This window comes from Lynx rufus, unplaced genomic scaffold (genome assembly GCF_022079265.1).
Source record: "Lynx rufus isolate CCGP_SWC_20201006 ecotype Redwood Valley unplaced genomic scaffold, mLynRuf1.p SCAF_10, whole genome shotgun sequence".
Lineage (NCBI taxonomy): Eukaryota > Metazoa > Chordata > Mammalia > Carnivora > Felidae > Lynx > Lynx rufus.
In genome coordinates, this window is record NW_025814824.1 from 7,705,012 (window position 1) to 7,718,555 (window position 13,544).

Below are 13,544 nucleotides of genomic sequence, written 5' to 3' on the forward strand. Positions count from 1 at the left end.
CTCAGATTTTGGTTTCTAAAAACTATTTCGTACTCAAAGGAATCAGAGCTCCTTTGAGAAGCACGTGATTTCTGGCATGTGGCAGTGATTAATTAGGGAGAGCCTCAAAGCTACAAAGTATTTAAAGACTTACCAGGTCATGTCAAAAGGCATCAGATTTAAGGGGCTCCCCTCGGCCAAATTTGGGATAATTTGAACATCAAAAGGAATAATAATCCATGGTCAATTAGAGATAAATTTTGGATTAGATGTTAGGGAACCATATTTTTAGGTGTGATAACGGTCTCGGGTTATGTGGGGAATTTAGTATTGGATGCTAAAATATTTATGGGTGATGTGTTATGATGTCTATAATTTTTTAATGCCTCAGCCAAAAGTTATCTGGAAAGATAAAACAAATATGGCCAAATTGTTAAAAATTGTGACTATGGATAGTGGGTTTCTGGGTGTTCATATTTCTAATTTTCTGAATATTTGAGATTTTTTATAACGTAAAAAATTTGGAACTTAGTTTGTGTTATAGATGAGACATATATTTTAGTGTGTGTGTGTGCGTGTGTGTGTGTGTGTGTGCGTGCACAGCACCTGTCACAATGTGTAGATGTTTAAAAATATTAGCTCCCTTCCTTACACTATAAAAAGAAGAAACTAAAACAACCCTATCCTTGGCTGAGCTTAAATTCTTTTTTTAGAACGAAGTGAAGTTTAAACAAACACACACACAAATAAATAAACAAACAAGCAAACTTCTCGTGCCACACTCCCCCACCACCCAGTTCCTCTAATTGATTTCCTTGGCTTCCCTATGTCGTAACAACAGAGAGAGCCTTGAGCTTTTCATTCACTCTGGATAGTGCCAAAGATTTTTTGCACTTATTCAAATCATAAGGTCAGAGAGAGAGAGAGAAAGTGGGAGAGAGAGCACGCTAGGGGAAGACAGATGGAGTGGGGAGGAGGTATGAGACAGATGGACCCCTCTCGGAACAAGCCGTGTAGCCATAATAATAAAAAATAAAACTGTAAACACAATTCAAGGAGGATGGTTAAAGACGAAGAGCTTGACTGCCCAGCTTGCTAGAGATGCAACCAGAGGTGACCTCTGTTTACCCTAACCTCTGCCTAAAATCAGAACTGAGGTTCTGTCCTCCTAATGGAAAGCCACCTCGGCCTATGTACCTGTAGGCAGGCCAAGGTCATTCAAGTATTAATGCATGTCTGAGGTCAAGGAATGCATCATCAGTCATTCGTGCAACAGATAGCGATTAAGCATCCACCACACGCCAAGGCTCTTTTCTAGCAGCTTGGGATGTATTTGAGGATGAAACACCCCCCAAATCCCTGCCCTTATGGACAGACAATAAACAACAAATAAACTGAATGAGGCATGGGTCGTAACTTAAAACAGGAAGGTCAGGAGGGACCTCACTGAGACGGCACCATTTGAGCAATGACTTCGAGAAGGTGGACGAGTCAGTTGTGCTGCTGACCGTGGGAAGAGCTTTTCTGGCAAAAGGAAAAGCAGGTGCGAAGGTCCCGTGACAGCAGTGTACCTGGTAAGTCCCAGGAATGGAGCAGAGGCCGGGGGAGCCGAAGAGAGTGAGGACAAGCAAAGTGGCAGGACAGGAGATCAGAGGTAACAACGAACGGGTTATGAAGGTCCCTGAATACACTGAAGAATTTGGAGTTTACTCCAATTGGGATAGGAGCCAAGGCAAGGCTGTGAGTAGAAGACTGACTCGATCTAGCTTTTATCTTTGAAGGAGGGCTCTGGCCTCTGCGTCGCGCATAGACCGCGGGGGACGAAGGTGGAAGCCGAGAGACTCACTGAGGAGCTGCTGCGGTAATCAGGTGAAAGGCTCAGGTGGTTTGGATCAAGTTCAAAGCCATGGGAATGATCTCTGTAACACCCCAAACAATAAGGCTAACGAGCAGAAATTGGGGGCGAGGGGGAAGCTGTTGGTGTGACAGTTTCGCCGAGGTATAACGGACATCCAACAAACCACAGACGTGTGCATATTGAAAAGCTTTGCCGTACGTATAAGCCACAGTCAAGACAATGAACTGATCCGTCGTCCCCCAAAGTTCCCCTTTCTGATCCCTTCTTTCCTGCTATTCCTCCGTCTGGTCTCAGCTCACACACACTGACCCGTATTTCCACTGATGTCCAGAGATCTTTCTGTGCAGCTGCTTCCTCCCTGGGACTCTGTTCCAGAATCTCCAGCCACCAAGGTCTCCCTGGATTCTTAGCTCTCTCTGTCTCCACAGCTGAAAGAGGGAGTCTCTTGGGCTCCACCCGAGTTCTCGCTCCCTGCGCCGTGGCCTGGAAATTCTCCCAAGGCAATCAGTAAGTGGGGACAATCATAGCTGTCACTTCATTTGTTACCTTTCTCTCAAGAGTTAGTGTCTTCTCTCATTGCCTGGCTCTAGTGTCCTGAATACCTTTGCTTTGGATGTTTTGTCTGTCTGTCTGTCTGTCTATGTCAGGTGGGAAATAACAGTCCCTGTGACTCCATTTTGGCCAGAGGCAGAAATCACTGGTGACGTTTTGAAGTAGACGAATTCCATTAACACGGCCAAAAGGAGATCCGAGAGTTAGAGATTCTGTGCTGTTCTAGAGTTTGCCCTGTGTATTTTTGCCCTTGGCCTGGAGTTTGGCTGCAGCAACACCAGTGGTCAGGGGTACCATGTAATTTCTTTATTTGATATCACAAGTTGGAATTAAAGCACTTAGGCTCGGCTGATGGGAGTCACCTCTTCTAAAATGCAAGTACCCTTGGGATTAATGTCTACTAACCTGCTCCTAACAACTTCCTAGCTAACGGTTATTGGGAGCGTATCGCGAAGCACCAGGCACTTGGCTGGACCACTTTACACCCGTTAATTCATTTAACCCCCCTGGTGATGCGCCCAGGTACCGTCGAGCTTAAGCAGACTGACAGAAGCTGAGAAGCTCACCCGGGTCCCAGAGCTCCTGAGAGGATTAGAATCCAGATTTGGATGATACCACACCTCTTATTATTCAAAGTATGACCCATGGCCTGGCAGCGTTAGAAGAATCTCAGGCCCTACCCCAGACCCACCGCATCCAAACCTGCATTACAAGGTCCCCCTGTGATTTGCATGGACACCAATTTATTAGGGGCAGAATTGTAATGGTGACCTCAGGCAGTGTGGCACCAGCGCGTAAGCTCTAGATCATTCCTTCCTGCTGAGAGAATATCATGAGCCAGGGCAGAGGGTGGAAGGATAGACAAGGAACAGGGAAGAGGAGGAGAGGTCCAAGGCCGGAGCTCTCGCTGTCTTGCCAGAGGCAAAGCTGTGCGAGGTAATAGAACCCCAGGGTGTGCTGGGACCTTTGCAATATCTAAAGCCTATTTCTTATGCATATCTGGGACTCAAAGTGGTTTATCTGCAGGTGAAGCGTAATTAAACGGTGCTGAAGATTTCTTGTCTGTTAAAGGAAATGATGAAGGAAGAGAGAGTGATAGTTTTGGATGTACAGTTGTCTGCTAATTCTGTGGTGTGCAGAGAGAAAACAACATACTCAGGCTATTTCTGTGTAGTGCAAAGCAAAGGAGATAAAAATATGAGAGCCCGCTGGCCTTCATTAAAAGGATAAAGGGTTGCTGATTGGTATTTCCTTTTAGGCTTTATGGACGCTTTAAATTTAAAAGGACATTGCAGCTTGGTGACATTGGTGAGGCTTTTCGCCTTATGTCGAGTGGCTTAATTGTGCTCGTGCTTACTTGTTAGGTTTCCTGAGATATATTTAGATATAATCTATAGGCCCTCCTTCTGGAACAAAAAACCACAGAAGCACAAGTCAGCGGGCTCCGGGGGCACAATTCAAGGCCTGTGTCTTTTATTGTGCACTGCCTCCGTTAATTAGCTTTCTAATTATGATTTATTTAAAATTGTTATTTTTAAATCCATTCATAGACGGTGTTGAGGTGACATATTACTTTAGAAATAATAGAGATTTGCCTTTAGCTCTGAGAGTTATGCTGTTCAGAAAAGCATTATTCCTGTGCTTTCTTGTCCCTTCTTGTCCCCCACCAACCCCGGTTCTTTCCCATATGCCGTGACACCCACAGAACGTGCCAGCGGCCTCCAATTCTTTTTTTTTTTTTTTAATGTTTATTTACTTTTGAGAGTGAGAGAGACAGAGGGTGAACGGGGCAGGGGCAGAGAGAGAGGGAGACACAGAATCCAAAGCAGGCTCCAGGCTCCGAGCTGTCAGCACAGAGCCCGATGCGGGGCTCGAATGGCTCGAACTCATGAACTGTGAGATCACGACCTGAGCCGAAGCCGGGCGCTTAACCAACCGAGCCACCCAGGTGCCCTTCTTCCAATTCCTTTAGTTGGTTTTTTGCTCTTAAAAAACACAAAAACAAAAACAACTGAACTTTTCCCTTTTAGACTTGCAGTTCAATACGCTTTGATCCAAGGATGCTTGGAGTCCTACAGCACGCCAGCCTTGACCTAGCCCTCTGGTGCCTCCCGATCTTACCATGGATTAGACCCTTTCTCACTGATAGCCCCATGTGAGCCAAACCCTGGAACTAACCCGCTGGACAGGTGCCCTGGTGGGATGCATTGCGAGCCCGCAGATGAGAGAGAGAAAGCTCCATCCCTCGACCCTGCCAAGTCTGGGCAAATTGCAGTGAGAACAGGCTCACTTTCTGCGGCTAATATCCTCTCTTGAATTCATCCTCTCTTTGTGATTTTTCTGTCTTGTATCTAGAAACTTTAACGTTGTCATGCACCTTTATTTTCTTCGGAACTGTTCTGATCTGAGTCCCCTTCTCAGTAATTTCCTTTTTACCAGATGACAGATATCTGGTCCAGTATACCTGAGCATAGATTTCCTTAAAAGATCCCGGTGGAGGGTGCCTGGGTGGCTCATTCGGTTAAGCATCCGGCTCTTGGTTTAGGCTCAGGTCATGATTTCACAGTTCGTGAGTTTGAGCCCCACACTGGGCTCCGTGCTGACGGTGTGGAGCCTGCTTGGGATTCTCCCCCTCCCTCTCTCTCTGCCTCTCTTCTGCTGTCTCCTCTCCGTCTCTCTCTCAAAATAAATAAATAATAATAAAAAAAGATCTTAGTGGTGCTTCCTCACTTGACAATATTAGCTGAGTCTTAATAAGTCATCTGAATGAGATCTTTTTTTTTTTTTTTTTTTTTTTCTCATCTGAATGAGATCTAACTCCCATACTGAAGGTGTCTTAGTACCTTCCTGGAACAAGGCAGGCTATAAGTAAATACAATAGAAAACAAAACAAAGAACACGAACAGTAAGTGGCACGTGCTGTGACTATCTGCAGGTTGTCTTCCGGATCCCTTTCTCCCAGGAGCAAAGCCGCTGGCTGCAGACTGCATTTCTCAGCACGTGCTGTAGTTACACGTAATCATACGACTAAGTTTGGAACAGCAGAATATTTGAGGATATGTTGTGTTCAACTCCCATGTCACTTGCAAATTAAGACACGCCTCTGTCGCTGGACTTTGTTTCTGTCTGTCCCATCCTCTGGCCAGAATTTGAATAGGACGGCAACCTAGCTTTGACTACCCAGATGCAACACACCCCCCAAGGAGGTGGCCGGGGGCCAAAATGGAAAGAACTCGGCCCCCTGAACGATTTCGTTAGAGAGGAACTGCCCCACCAGCCTATACGGGCTAGACTGTTACGTAAGAAATATCTTTCTATCTTGTTTAAGCCACTGTCTCTGGTTTCTTTTGTTATAGCAGTCTAATATGTGCCCTAACTAACACATGAAACTAGAGGGGGGTGGGGAGTATCTAAATCATTACTGTGAGAAACTTAGGGCTTGCAGGCCTGTGTCGTAGATATTTGGCATTTTGGAAGAGTTCTAAGTCACCATCTTCCCTAGGAATATAAACCGATTTATGACTGGGAGCCCCTTCTACCTTAAAACTTTGGTTTGCTGGGGTTGTGTGTGTGTGTGTGTGTGTGTGTGTGTGTGTGTGTGTGTGTTTTCTTCAGAATCACTTGGAGGGCTTCTGAAAACACAGATTGCTGGGTAACAGTCCCTGAGTTTCTGATTCAGGACTTCTGGTGGGGAGGAACCCAAGAATGTGCATTTCTAACAAGCTCCCAAGTGATGCTGTTGGGCTAGCCTGGGGACCACCCTGAGGTCACCTGAGTCCTCATCAGCCTGAACTCTAACGTTTTGAAGAAATCTATAGCCAACACTAGTTTAATGACACACTGTTGAGGCACCGTTTGAGGTCCTACCATAACCCACGTCCTGACTCAGTTCTCCTGTAGCTCCAGGGCACAGCTACTGTGGAAGCCGACAGCTTCCAACTCAAGTCCACTGACCTCACTGCTGCCCAAAGGCTTTCTCCAGCTCAGGGAGTCCCTCTCAGCCCGCCTGTGGGGCAGCCCAGAAGTGTTGGGGATTTGTTGCTTCCTTGACCAACAAGGAATGCTTCTGGTAGATAAATACCCACGCCTCCCCAGTCCTGAGCAGGACAATTCTGATGTAGGTTCTTTGTGATGCCGTCAGGGGATCCAGGGAGGATCAATTGCCAATGACAAACCTAATGCTCCCTTTCTTGACTTGTCCTCCTTCCTGGCCTCACTTTCCCTGCTCCCTCACTTCCCCCTCCCAAAACCACCTCCAAATAAACTACATGCACCCAAATCTTGCAAACAGGGTCCTATTGGAAGAATCCAACCAAAGTCATCTCTCTACTTATCGTGTTGTCTGGGCACCCTTTTATCTCGGTAAAACTCTAGGTCAGATGGAGAGTCTCATGGTGGGACCGGCCGTCACTACGGGAGGAGTGTTTCTTATTACCGGAGAGCCCGGACCCCATGCAGTAGGAACAAATGAGGGGCAGTGAGGTGCAGACCTTCACAGCGTGAGCTCTGGAGCCACCCTGCCTGATTCAAACCTCATATTTGCCCCTTGCTGGCTGAGATGTTGGGCAAATTAATGAGTCATTATGCCCTAGTTTCTTTATCTATAAAACCAGAATAATAATAGTTCCCACCATATAGGATTTGGGGGATGAGTAAACGAGTTAACACAGTAAAAAGTTCTTAGAACACTGCATACACATAGTAAGCTCAACAAATGTTAGCTTTTTATCACATTTCTGGGGCTGGGACTCCAGAATAATGAGAGGAGTCTTCTTATCCTCTCCAACCCTGATGTACCTTCTCTTCATGTCGGGAACAGAACAGCCATCTCTCTGCCACTCTTGCAAAAGCAGACAGCTGGCAGAGAGCTCTGTGTTCTCTCATTGTTTAGTGCTTTCTGAACAGTGAAATGACTCTCTCTTGTCCTTCTGTCAGCCTGTTTTCCTTGTTGATTTTGGTAAACCACCAGTTAAAAAAGTTTTTAAAAAGGTTGGATACAATAAAGGACAGCTTTTATGATTCAAAGTCATTAGTAACGGAAGCTTTCTAATGTAGTTTCTGCTGGTAACAATCCACAGCATATGATAAAGGATAGTAAAAATGCTATTTAAAAAAATACTCTTAATACAAGCAACGCATCCTCTCCAGAAAAAAAATTTGGGAAAAAAAGATATAAAGATTAGCCATAATAATTATATTGCCCCTTATGTTTTATATATTGCCTTACATGGCTTTCCGTACGTTTGTGTATGAAGGATAGATGATAGATAGATAGATAGATAGATAGATAGATATAAAAATGAGATTGTACAATACATGTTGCTTTATAACATTTCCCACTGAATATAGCATAAGCAGCATTCTGTGTCTTAAAATATTCTTCCACAACATTATTGATTTTCTCTAATTTTATTCTCAGAAGATGACTTATCTTGAGATCAAAAGGGTACCTTACTATCTAAATAATGTCTTTGAAAAGAGAGATAAATAAGAGATAAAGAAAGAAATCTATAGATAAATGTCTGTACAAAGCTTTAAAGGATTAGCTGAAAACAGCCAACAGGGAAATGCTTCCCACATAATTTTTTTGGAGTAGAGCTGGGATCACTAAACCTTTTCCCAAAATGCAAAAAGATAGCATCCAAAGGTGTTTTTTTTAATTTTTTTATTTTTAAAATTTTTTTATTCTCTCTTGGCTCCAATCCCCCATGGGAAGAGTTACCAAAGATGAGTTAAGAAAGACGTTTTATCAGCATTAGCTAGGAGAGTTATCAAGTAGATTAGATGGAGGATGAACTGTGTTGTAAGCTATGAAATCATTTTAATTTCAATTGTGAGAAACAGGGAGGAAACAAAAAGTAGAGAATGAGCCAATAGTTTGTTCCTTAATTTTCAAGTTCACAGATGTGAGCTCATTACACAGGGGACTTCCTTTGTGGAACTACAGAGAGGAGGGGCTATTTTTGACTTTTGGAATACACGATGCAGTGGACACAAGAAATGTACAGACTCCCCCTTCAACTCCTGAAGACAGGAACACGGTGCTCCACCTCCCTCCCCAAGACAGGGAAGTCACCTGTATTCTTCTTTCGTGTTCTGTGGAAAATCCAATGGCAACATACTACCAGCCCCAAGCAGCATAACCCAAAATTGATTTCTAACATTTATAATTAGTTCCTAAGTCAAGAAAATGTACTGAGTCTGCTAACATATTATACAACGGCTTTAATGGAAAAGAATTAGGGATAAAAATAGATTAAAGGCTTCTAAGGCTATCTTTGAGTGATGGCTGCCACTAAACTAATTCAAAACTTATTTAACCATAAGTAGTTCTTTGAAGAATTTGGAAATAATGAGAGGCCCCATTCACGTAAAATCCTTTTCATAGCATTCCAGTTGGCAAGTAAGCAAGAATGCATACCAAGAGAGGTCAAGGTGATTTGGAGGGAATGATGTCCTCCCTCCCAGTCCAGGGAAACACTCTGGTTCCGGAAATGGAAAGGGGAAACGAAGGCAGACGGAGGGACTTGGGGCCAGGTGGTGGAGGAGAACTTCGAGACACAATTTGACTTGCATGTAGAAACACTTGAAGATGGCACTGGTATCTTTAAAAAATGATGACCCAATCCAAGTGGTAGTGTTACGGAACCAGGCTGGAACGCTGGTGGAAAAACCAATGGACACTCGGAGATCTTGGTGGATCAGAGATTTATTTAACACTGGAGGGCTCAGAGGAGACCATTTCTCCAAAGAGCTGAGCCCGAATGCGAGAGGGAAGGGTAATTTATAGTTATCAGTCTCCATATTTTTTTTTTGGGGGGGGGAGTTCGTGCATGCAGCAAACAAAGGAAGAAGAACGTTAAAGAAAGAAGTCTAAGCTAGAGACCAGAGTTTGTTTTAGCCCCATCAGCCATCTTTGGGGTACTTTATCCACTTCTCTAACAGTAGGAAAGATGGGAAATCTTGTTTCATCATGCTTTGATTGTATAGGATGTTGAAGCAGAATGTGAGTGGAGTGGACGAAAGAACTCGACATGCTTGTTGATAAGTGGGAAATGTACCTGCGGGCAGAGGAGGGAGGGAAAAAGTACTGTAGTTAGACACGAAAACAAGGCCCTGCCCTTGCTAAGGATCCAAATACACAACTCAGCAACAGAAGGTAAAAGACTGTGTTAAACATCTCTGATTTGCTTAACATTTCCTTAAGAGGAAAGTAAGAAAAGGTGCCAGACTTTCAGTAAGCTGGGGCCCTCAAGTCAAAGTCATTGTGTTGGTAGACATTGAACTCACCACTAAAGTGATAGACAGAAATACGTATACAGAGCTTTATCCTGGGAAAAGCAGAGACAGAGAGGAAAGCAGAGATGCAAACATCTTTAATTTCCTCCTTTTCACACATACACAAAAAAAAGAGGAGAAGGGAGAGAGAACTGGAGTCTTTAACTGAAGCTCAAACATTAGACGATGTCCGTCCTGGGAGGATAGGACTCAGGTTGTGAATTGGATCCGTTCACACATCTTTTGTCCAAGCAACTAAGAGGTGGTGAACGGACATTCCATCCGGAAGTGGACTTTAGTAAAAGCACGTATCTTTGCATTTTACAAGTGTCTGAATTTCTCACTTCTAAACTTTTGCCTCAGAGAGACACATTTGCCAAACCCTTTCATGTGCTAACATCTGAAAACAAAGTAAGCCTTAAAAAGGCAAACAAAAGCTTTGCTTAGGCAAAATAGCAAGAACAGCCTTGGAAACAGTCACAAGAACAGAACCTAGAGTATTAATTTAGGCTTTTTTTTTTTCTTTTCTGTTATTTGATGTGCACATAAACAATAGCGCACAACGCATCCAATCCTGTGTCTGGCCCATAAAAGCAATTTCCTTTTGATATATATGTTTATTTTTTTTCCTAGAGGAAGTAAAGTCTTATTGTTCCTGACAAGATGTAAATGGAGGCCATTTTCAAGTCTATAAATCACTACATGATTGCCTCACACCTGCATTGGAGTCTTTTGAAGCCAGCCCTGGGCTTCTAGCAGTCCTGGCATGAGGAGTTACCCTAGGAAACGGGACAAACCACCTTTAAAAATTATTATTCACTCTTCACAACGATAATAAAATTATCATTAATTCACTCTTATGTAGAGGGATATGCTCGTAAGGCCATCTCACCGTAATATCACCACTAAGATCACAACTACCTTTCATGGAAGGACCATTAGCTAGATGGCATTGATTATTTACTTTGACCAACGATTGAAAAGCTTGGATTGGATCCACTTAACTGCTCTGAATTGAGCACTCAATTGAGATAGAACAATTGAATTAAATTCGAAATGCAGACAATTGGCCACATCATTTAAAAGGGATTCTTTAAGCAGAATTGAATCGACAGCTGGTTTGCTGGAATTATCGAAAATGGATCATATGGGGTGATGCCTCATGGCTTATTACAACTTCAGAGAGTGTCTGACTTGGCTGAGCGGAGGCTGGCATTTCTCTCTGCTCTGTGACGCGAGTCACAGGCAGGGAGACACTGAGCTGAGATTTGAGTGCAGTGGGGAGGGTGACCGTGTGGGTATGGAAGGCCTGGAGGTGGTTGTACAGATCCAGAACAATGAGAAAGGGGCTGGTCTGGGAAAGACAGGAAGAAATGAGGCGGTAGTTTCCTTTGCCAAGAATGCCCACCTCTCTGCCTCTCACCTTCCCTTCTCTGTCCACCTGATCCCCACTATTTGCTTAATATTCAGTGAATATTAAGACGATATACCTAGAGAGGTAATGGATATCTTTAGTTACATGTCCCAGCCCTAGATCACAGCACCCTGGCCTACCTTCACCAGGCCGTGTTCATTTATGACCGTTGTCTTTCCGTTCTGCCTGTTCAACTCAACTGTTTGTCTTTTCAGTCGTTCTGTAAACTCATAACGCGAGTCTCTAATAAGGTCTAAGTGTGGTTCCTGGTGCAGGGCTTACATTAGCAAACAAACCCATGTTCATGAAGCTTACAGTTCTAGTGGAAGAGAAAGAATAAGGTGAGAAAACAATAAAAGAATTGCACACCGCAGTGATGTATTTTGGAAACCGCCATGATGTATTTCGGATCAGGGAGCCAGGTAAAGGCAGCCCAGGATCTGGCAATGAAGCTGAGAGCTGGAACTTGCAAAGGAGGGTGGGCGGGTGGAAGCTGGACAGAGGACAGAGGGTGGACGGGGGTGTGCTGGAGTATTCCAGGGTGTGGGAAGAGTAAAAGAGCCAAGGTGGGGAAGACTGGATGTTGTTTCACGCATTCCTTCACTCTACAAATATATGGGAATGGGAAGTAACAGTTGATTCCTAGGATGCTGTGCAGGAATCACACCTGTCTTCCCCAGGTGTGGGGGATGCTGGGTGTGCCTCTCAGAACCCCCTACAGAACTGTAGCCTTCATTCCCCCAGCGGCAGGGAACGTGAGCACTGAGGCCTCACAACTTTATTGCTCTCTGGACCTTGCCTTCACCCAGAATAACACCCCTCTTCAGGCACAATCCATAGCCAATGACTAGTTAATGCAGGGCTACACATGCCCAGCCCTCTTATCGCAAGGAGCTACATCTCTGTAGACCCCTCTCAGCTCTGGAGTCCCCTATGCAAATCTTCGCTTCCGAGTCTGTTCCTCTGGAAAGCCGACTTAAGGCAGCTAGGGAGGATCAGGTTCGTGGTGGGAAATCAGGAGTTCCATTTTAGAGATATCAAATTTGAGTCATCCAAGTTGGTATTCAGGTATACAATTCAGAACTCAGAGGACGTGTCCAGCTAGAGATAAAAATGTCAGAGCCATTGGCCAATGAGGCATTTGAAGCCATGAAACACGAGTTCCATTCCACAACAGGAGTGCCACTATCCAATATGGTAGCCACCAGCCACATGTGGTTATTAAGCGCTTGGTTTTCTCAAATGAGGAGCTCAACATTTAGTTTTCAGTAATTTAAATACAAAAGCTGATGCTCAGTTCAACTATTGGCATCTTCTAAAAAAGGTTGGCATTGACTTGGGTATATGAATCTACTTTTTCTGCTGTAAATTTTGTGAAATCTAAATACACACCAAGTATTTCCAATAAAAATTTAGCATCTAAGTGAGGAAGTACAAAGTATAAAATACTCCTCAAAGGAGTTTGAGGATTTATACAAAAACTGTAAAATATTTCACTGATAATTTTGATATTGATAACATGTTGAATAATGTTTTGGTTATATTGGGTCAGATAAAGTTGTTGGCATTGATTTCACATTTTTCTTTTCCATTTTTTTAAAGTTTATTTTTGAGACAGACAGAAAGAGAGAGAGAGAGAGGATCACAAGCAGGATGTACCCTGTCAGCATGGAGTCCAATGTGGGGCTCGAGCTCATGAACCGTGAGATCGTGACCTGAGCCAGATTCAAGAGTCAGATGCTTAACTGATTGAGCCACCCAGGTGCCCCTCAATTTATTTTTAATACGTCTGCTAGGAAATCTAAAATCACGAACAGGGTTCGCATTATATTTCCGTTGGACAGCCCTGCACTAGAGCATATAAACAGAGATGAGAAAATGGCCGGGCTAAGATTGGATAGAGGACAAACTGATAGCAACAGGAGCAGGAGGTGGCTGATGAGAGAGAAGGGAAATCAGAAGGGTGCGGTGCTCAGGGGTGATGTGAAGAGTGACCCCAGGAGGGCATGTGTGGCCGGCCACTGAGAACACACTGCACCTGTCGGGTTAGCTGGGAGGAGAACCTGGTATATATCTGAATTCCCAGTACTTGGCCTATAAAAAACATTCGGGAAAGGCTTGTTTCCTGAATTCTTGAATGACTTGATGAGGTGAGATGTAAGGGGCTGATTCACAGTTTCCAATTCGGAAAGACAACAGCAAGCATAAAAGTCCAAACGTTTACTTCCCCCATCTTTTCTGCACAAGACAGCTCTTTAAACTGTTCATCTCAGGGGCACTTGGGTGGCGCTCAGTTGATTAAGTGTCCGACTCATCATTTCAGCTCAGGTCACGATCTCACGGTTCGTGGGTTGGAGCCCCGTGTTGGGCTCCGCGCTGACAGGGTGGAGCCTGCTTGGGATTCTCCCCCTCCCTCTCTCTCTACCCCTCCCCGCTCATGCTCTCTAAATAAACAAATAAGCT